The sequence below is a fragment of the Telmatherina bonti genome (assembly GCF_933228915.1).
Source record: "Telmatherina bonti genome assembly, chromosome: 22".
NCBI classification, from domain to species: domain Eukaryota; kingdom Metazoa; phylum Chordata; class Actinopteri; order Atheriniformes; family Telmatherinidae; genus Telmatherina; species Telmatherina bonti.
In genome coordinates, this window is record NC_136631.1 from 24,539,219 (window position 1) to 24,545,230 (window position 6,012).

Below are 6,012 nucleotides of genomic sequence, written 5' to 3' on the forward strand. Positions count from 1 at the left end.
AATTCCCAGTTTTATTTGATCATGTGCATGACCAAGCCCTGTCAATGAAATAGTTGGCTTTTATTTTTTCCACGAAGGTTTAATCTTTTATCAGTCTGCATTTGTGTCATTATGACTTTACACAATCAAAAAGTTGTTTTGAAAATTTGGAAGTTCTCCGTTATTCATTATATTTGTATTTTTAATTAATGTGGGAGTAGCATCCTCTTAAATCCTAAATTAGGTTTAAGAGCTTTGGGCTAGAAAGGAATGGTTTCCACATACGTAGCTTAGAGATATCTCCTAAACTGATTAACTGGTATATGATTTAAACAACTGTTGACATTTATTCCTTGTGAATAAAGGTCTCATTTGACTGAATGTGATCTGAGAAACCATATTTACTTGAGGACGAGCTTGTACCGCCTGAAAATCACACAGACTCAGTCATGACCTTGAAGGCAGCTGAAATCTTTGTTAATGAGGACTGAAGCATGAGTTTTAAAGAAGTTCCCTGTTTGTATGCATAGGAGAGTCGCTAATCTAGATTTTGTCAGGAAGGTGTCATCAGAAATTACCACTTTTATTTTTTTCAAATGTCACATTTAGCACTAGTTTGTTTTGTTTATTGTGTCTAATTTTGTCTCCATCTAAACTCTGGTGAATGTAAAATAGTAATCTGCACTTGTAAACAAAATGTATTTTATCAGAAGTTATAGAGTATGAATAAATCATTTTAAAAATGTGGGGTTTATTTTGTTAATTTTGACTCAAAGGATGCATTTAAAAGTTCGTCAAAGTAGTAAAGAGTATTATTTGGCCCATGGAAAGACCTTTGGTTTTTGAGGCCAAGATACAGGTACATCTCAGAAAATTAGAATGTTATGAAAAAGTTCAATATTTTCATTACACATAGTGAAACATTTCAAAAATCCAATCCTTGAAATTTTGATAATTGTGTCTTATATATAATGAAAACCCAAACTGCAGTGTCTCAGAAAATTACAATATTGTGACAAACTTCAATCTTAGAAAGTCATGGTGTCATACCATTTACATTTTCATACTAATTAACTCAAAATACCTGCAAAGGCATCCTAAACCTTTAAATGGTCTCTCAGTCTGGGTCAGATGGCTACACAATCATGGGGAAGACTGCTGACTTGACAGATGTCCAGAAGATGATTATTGACCCTCCACAAGGAGGGAGAGCCATTAAAGGTCATTTCTAAAGAAGCTGCTTGTTCACAAAGTGCTGTATCCAAGCATATTAATGGAAAGTTGAGTGGAAGGAAAAGGTGCACCAGCAAAAGGCAGAACCGCAGCCTTGAAAGGATTGTCAAGCAAAATCCATTCAAGAATTTGGGGAGCTTCATAAGAAGTCCAAAGACATGCAATGGGAGGAAGCTGGAGTACCTGGACAGAATCCACAGATACACATGCAAACTCCACACAGAAAGGCCACTGCCAAGGAGCGAACCACAGACCTTTTTGCTGTGAGGCCACCATGCAGCCCAGAAGCCTACCAGTTCTGTTTTAAATACCTTTGTTCATTGAGCTTATGTAATATCCTAACTTACTCAGGCAGTGCATTTTGGGTTTCCATTATCTGTAAGTCACATTCATTAAAATTTCAAGAAATAAATGTTTGAAATGTTTCACTCTGTGTAATGAATCTATATAATATATAGGTTTCACATTCTGACATGAATGACGAAAAATACTGAACTTGTTCATGATATTCTTATTTTCCAAGATGTACCTGTAGATGTAAAATAAATTTGAAGGGGCAAGGTTTCACATAGACCCTAAAGCAAGATCTATTGAAATTACTTAGAAATAAATGGATACCACATTTTAGATTAAGACCTTCAACTATTTGTATGAACTGGATGCGTTTATTTATAGTTAAAACTTATTTTAATGGTAATGAGTGTCATCATTTGCATTTTGGGAAGTGTGTCAAACTGATTCATCATTAAAGTTAAATTGTTAAATGTGTCTTTTCATTGTTTCGTGTCTATTCTAGTGATCATAATTCATAGCAGTGGTAGTGCGCCTTTAATCGGTGTGCGTGCGCACATGCGTAAAGTGTAGTAGGTGTTTCGCGCATGGCATCTCCGTGCCTGCGCTCTGCCTGCCGTCCTCTGCCGCTGGGTCGCTGATGATGCCGAGCGGAGCGGGGCGCTCGTACATTTCTACGTGCGGCTACAACCGCAGTTGCCAAGATTGAAGGCGAATGAAACCGGAGAGGAGCTTGAAATATGATGGATGGTCCGAGTTGTTCCTTATCGCCCCGACAGCTGTAACGTCGGCGGAAACACGCGTGGATTTATCAAAGGTGAGAGTGCGGCTGTGAATCATCCAGAAAATACCCTCTTTATTCATTCACCCCTGGACTTATCCTCCCAATCTGACGCTGCTGCTGCCGATGGTGATGATGTTCTAAATGCAACCTGCGTGGTTTTGCTCCGGTAAAGGCCAGCATCTTCTTCACCCAGCTGTCGAGGCACAACCGAGATTTAAAAAGAAGATGCAGCTTTGCCATTATATGTCCATCACTCACCAGAAAAAAAAAAAAAAAATAGAGGTATCACGACACATAAACCATAAGACAAATATGCAGTTAAATGAGCAACATGGCTGCGTTTGTGCTCCCCTGTCGCTTCAGGAGTGATCTAAGTGTTGCAGTGCTGCTCAGTGTGGGAATTAATGCTGCTAGAAATGGAGAAGTGAATGATATCAGCGGCGCGGAGACACTGCAGTAACCGAGTCCTTATGTTGACTCGCGTCTAAAGGATGTTGTCATTACCTCCCAGCTGAAGGTGCGGTTACATTGTGCACCTTCACTGGCCTGGTTACTAGGTACACAATCTGCACACTCTGACTTTCTCCCCCCTGTCTACTTAGGTACAAATGAGTGAACACATATGGCTTAAATTGATTTTAATTCAGATTTTTGCTCCAGTGTTATAAGTGATTGTAGTCTGTGATTTTTAAACACTTCATTTTCAAGCATAAAAAGTGACTGTTGGCTCACAAATCTTAGCTGCTACTTTACAGGATAATTATTGAAATCAAATCACTGTGTTATTTTGCTGACATGTTTCTATTTGGTGTCTCACAGCATTGATAATGCTTTGTACAGTGCAGCAGTGCCTCTTTTACTTATCCTTAAAAATGATAATACTGTATGCATGTAGTCTACATCTGCTGACTCCATGCATGCTTGATTTTAACAGGTGATTGTCATAATTGGCTCACGTGTTATTAGGAGTTGAAATACTTTTTACAAACACAATCTTGTGCGGTTTGATTTTGCACAAAGTGTTATAGGGCTGCTGTCTTGAAATGCAGCCATATCTGCTGATTGTGAATTGATAGCAGAGGATGAGTCAGTTGTTAAAAAAAAAAAAAGCAAGGAAAATTAAGTCACTGTATGAATGGATGCTTCTTACTTGCTTTGCCTTTGGTCACAGAGCAACAAGAGAAGTTGGTAGCTTGTTTTAAATCGTGATGGCAAAACTGGCAGTGAGTGTTTGATATCAAGCTAATCACCAGGTGCATCTCTAATAACAAGCAGCTAAAAGTTTGTGACAAGTTTGTGACATGGAAAAGCTTCTCTCGTCCATGCAAAGCAAGACTTTATCAAAAAACCCTCAAACTTCCTGAGGGTAGCAGAACCTTGGCTTGTCTGGTCACACTCCGTTGGACAGTTCTCCCGTGAACATGCATGTGAGCCAGACATGTTTGGAGCTCCCAGGATCCTGTGGTCAGAAGTTCTCCCAGGGACACCCAACGCTCATCAGTCATTGGCCCGCCTTAATGTGCTCTGTGTCCGTCATCATTAAGTGGCTCCTGTGCAGCTCAGGCGGTGTCATTAGCCCACAGGATGCAGTCACTGCTGAGCTGGATGTCATGGAGAATTATCATTTGCACAGACCACAGGCACTGGATGGCTCCCCAGCCAGCACACAAGTATCTCTACATGAGGAGAGCGAGGAGGTGGGGGGGGGACAAAAGCACAAACTGAGAGTTTAAATTACTTATTTAACAATCAACTACGTTTTGTTATCACTTAGTAGCTTATCTCTCGTAGTCAAAAGACGGCGTCATTAACTTTTCAATGTCTCTTCCTCCTCAGGGTCAACGTTCAGAGCTTCACTTTGTTTGACGTTCAGTCAGCTGCAGGTAAAAACGGTGATACTTCTAAATCAGATGAAGCAGTGCAGTGACTTTTGATCTTTACTTTTGTAGATAGTGTAAAATTAAGGCTAAGGTGTGGTATTAAACCCTAAGTATACTCTGAACATTTCTCTGCAACTATTCGTGAATTTTCCTCATTCATTGTTTAAGAAATTATGTATACAGAAACTTTATACAGGACACTTTTTTTTTGAAGAAGTCTTTGAAGAGAAATGAATAAACCTTCAGGGTGTTGATAATTTTTATTTCATACCACTGAGTTGCCACAAAATTCCCTGTCAACGATGAATGCTTTCAGAAATTGCTAAACACAGTAGGCTAATACCGGGGTGCCCAAGTTTGGTCCTGGAGATCTCCCATCCTGCTGTTTTTAGATGCAACCTTTGTCCAACACACCAGAATCAGAATGGCTTATTACCAGGCCTCTGCAGAGCTGGATGGCACGCAGACAAGGAATTCAGGTGTTTGATTCAGGTATGTTGGAGAAGGGATGTATCTAAAAGTTGAAGTGCGGTAGATCTCGAGGATCAGACTTGGGCACCCCTGCAGTTATATGTAACCATGATTTTCTTTTGCATTCTGGTAATATTCTCCCATTACTGCTGTATGCAGCCATTGTTACCTGCTCAGGTTCTGGTTTGTTTGGCTAAAAAGAAAAGAAAACAGAAAAATAATAAGGTTAGTTTGCATCAGACTTGTAGTAGAGGCTAATTTTGTTGCCTTTCATAAGTAAAAATAAGAAGTTCAGCCTACCAAGAAACACTGTGTAGGCAAATAGTTTTAATTCTAAGAATGACGTGGGGATTTCATTGTGTACAATTTGTGATAGAGGGAAATCTAAAGAGATATTTGTGCTTAAGACAGACATATTGACATCAAATACAATGAAGGCTCCATTAATGTTGTACAAGCAATGGTTTTAACACAACCTACTCTATAGCACCCAGCACCTTTTTCAGAGAATGGTTTATTCATTTAAACAAGATGATGCCAACATGCTGTTTTGGTGGGCATTGTGAAATGATTAATATGATATAAGAAGACCCTGAACTGCTGAAATCTTTTATCGTGAATGAAAAAGCATTTTCACTTTCAAATATGCTCCAGTTGTACTTATTGATTTTTTTGTTTGTTTGTTTTTATCTTTGCTCATTGGCTGATGGTGTTTTTATGTCTGTTTGTAAGGATTATTCAAACAGCTTTTGACATCTTAAGGAAGTCTGGATTTGAACAGGTATCCAGGACTGAGTTATTCTGACTTTGCACAGATAAGATTCTGCTTGTTTGACACACGCTGGCATCACCTTAAAAATAAGTTTCCACTTTTCAAAAGCAATTGCATTTCTTACTTTTCACCTTTGATGTGACTGGAGATGTAAAATAAGCATTTGGCAAACTGTGGTACATTTATTTAAACACACATTATTGTACAATGCCCCTGTCAAATAAACAAATAAACTTAATATTGGAATTAGGTGATTTGCAAATCATATTATCCTAATTTTTATGCACTCATAATCAATATTAGCATATTTTCATCCTAGAAAATTGCTATGATCAACAGTAATACAGTCCTGGATGCACAGAATAAATATTAGAGGTGAAAGATCATTTATGTCCAGGAACAAATATGTATATTGCACAAATATAAACAGATTAATAACTGCACTTTTGAGTATTGATGCATTTTCTGTTTGGTTTTTAATTGCATTTATGGTATGCACAAGATTTCAGTCTCACTAACATCATATTGGTGCCGTGTTGCATTTAGTAGCCTGACATTGTCTGAACAATCTGCGCTTTATGCTCTGATGTTTGATCTGCCGC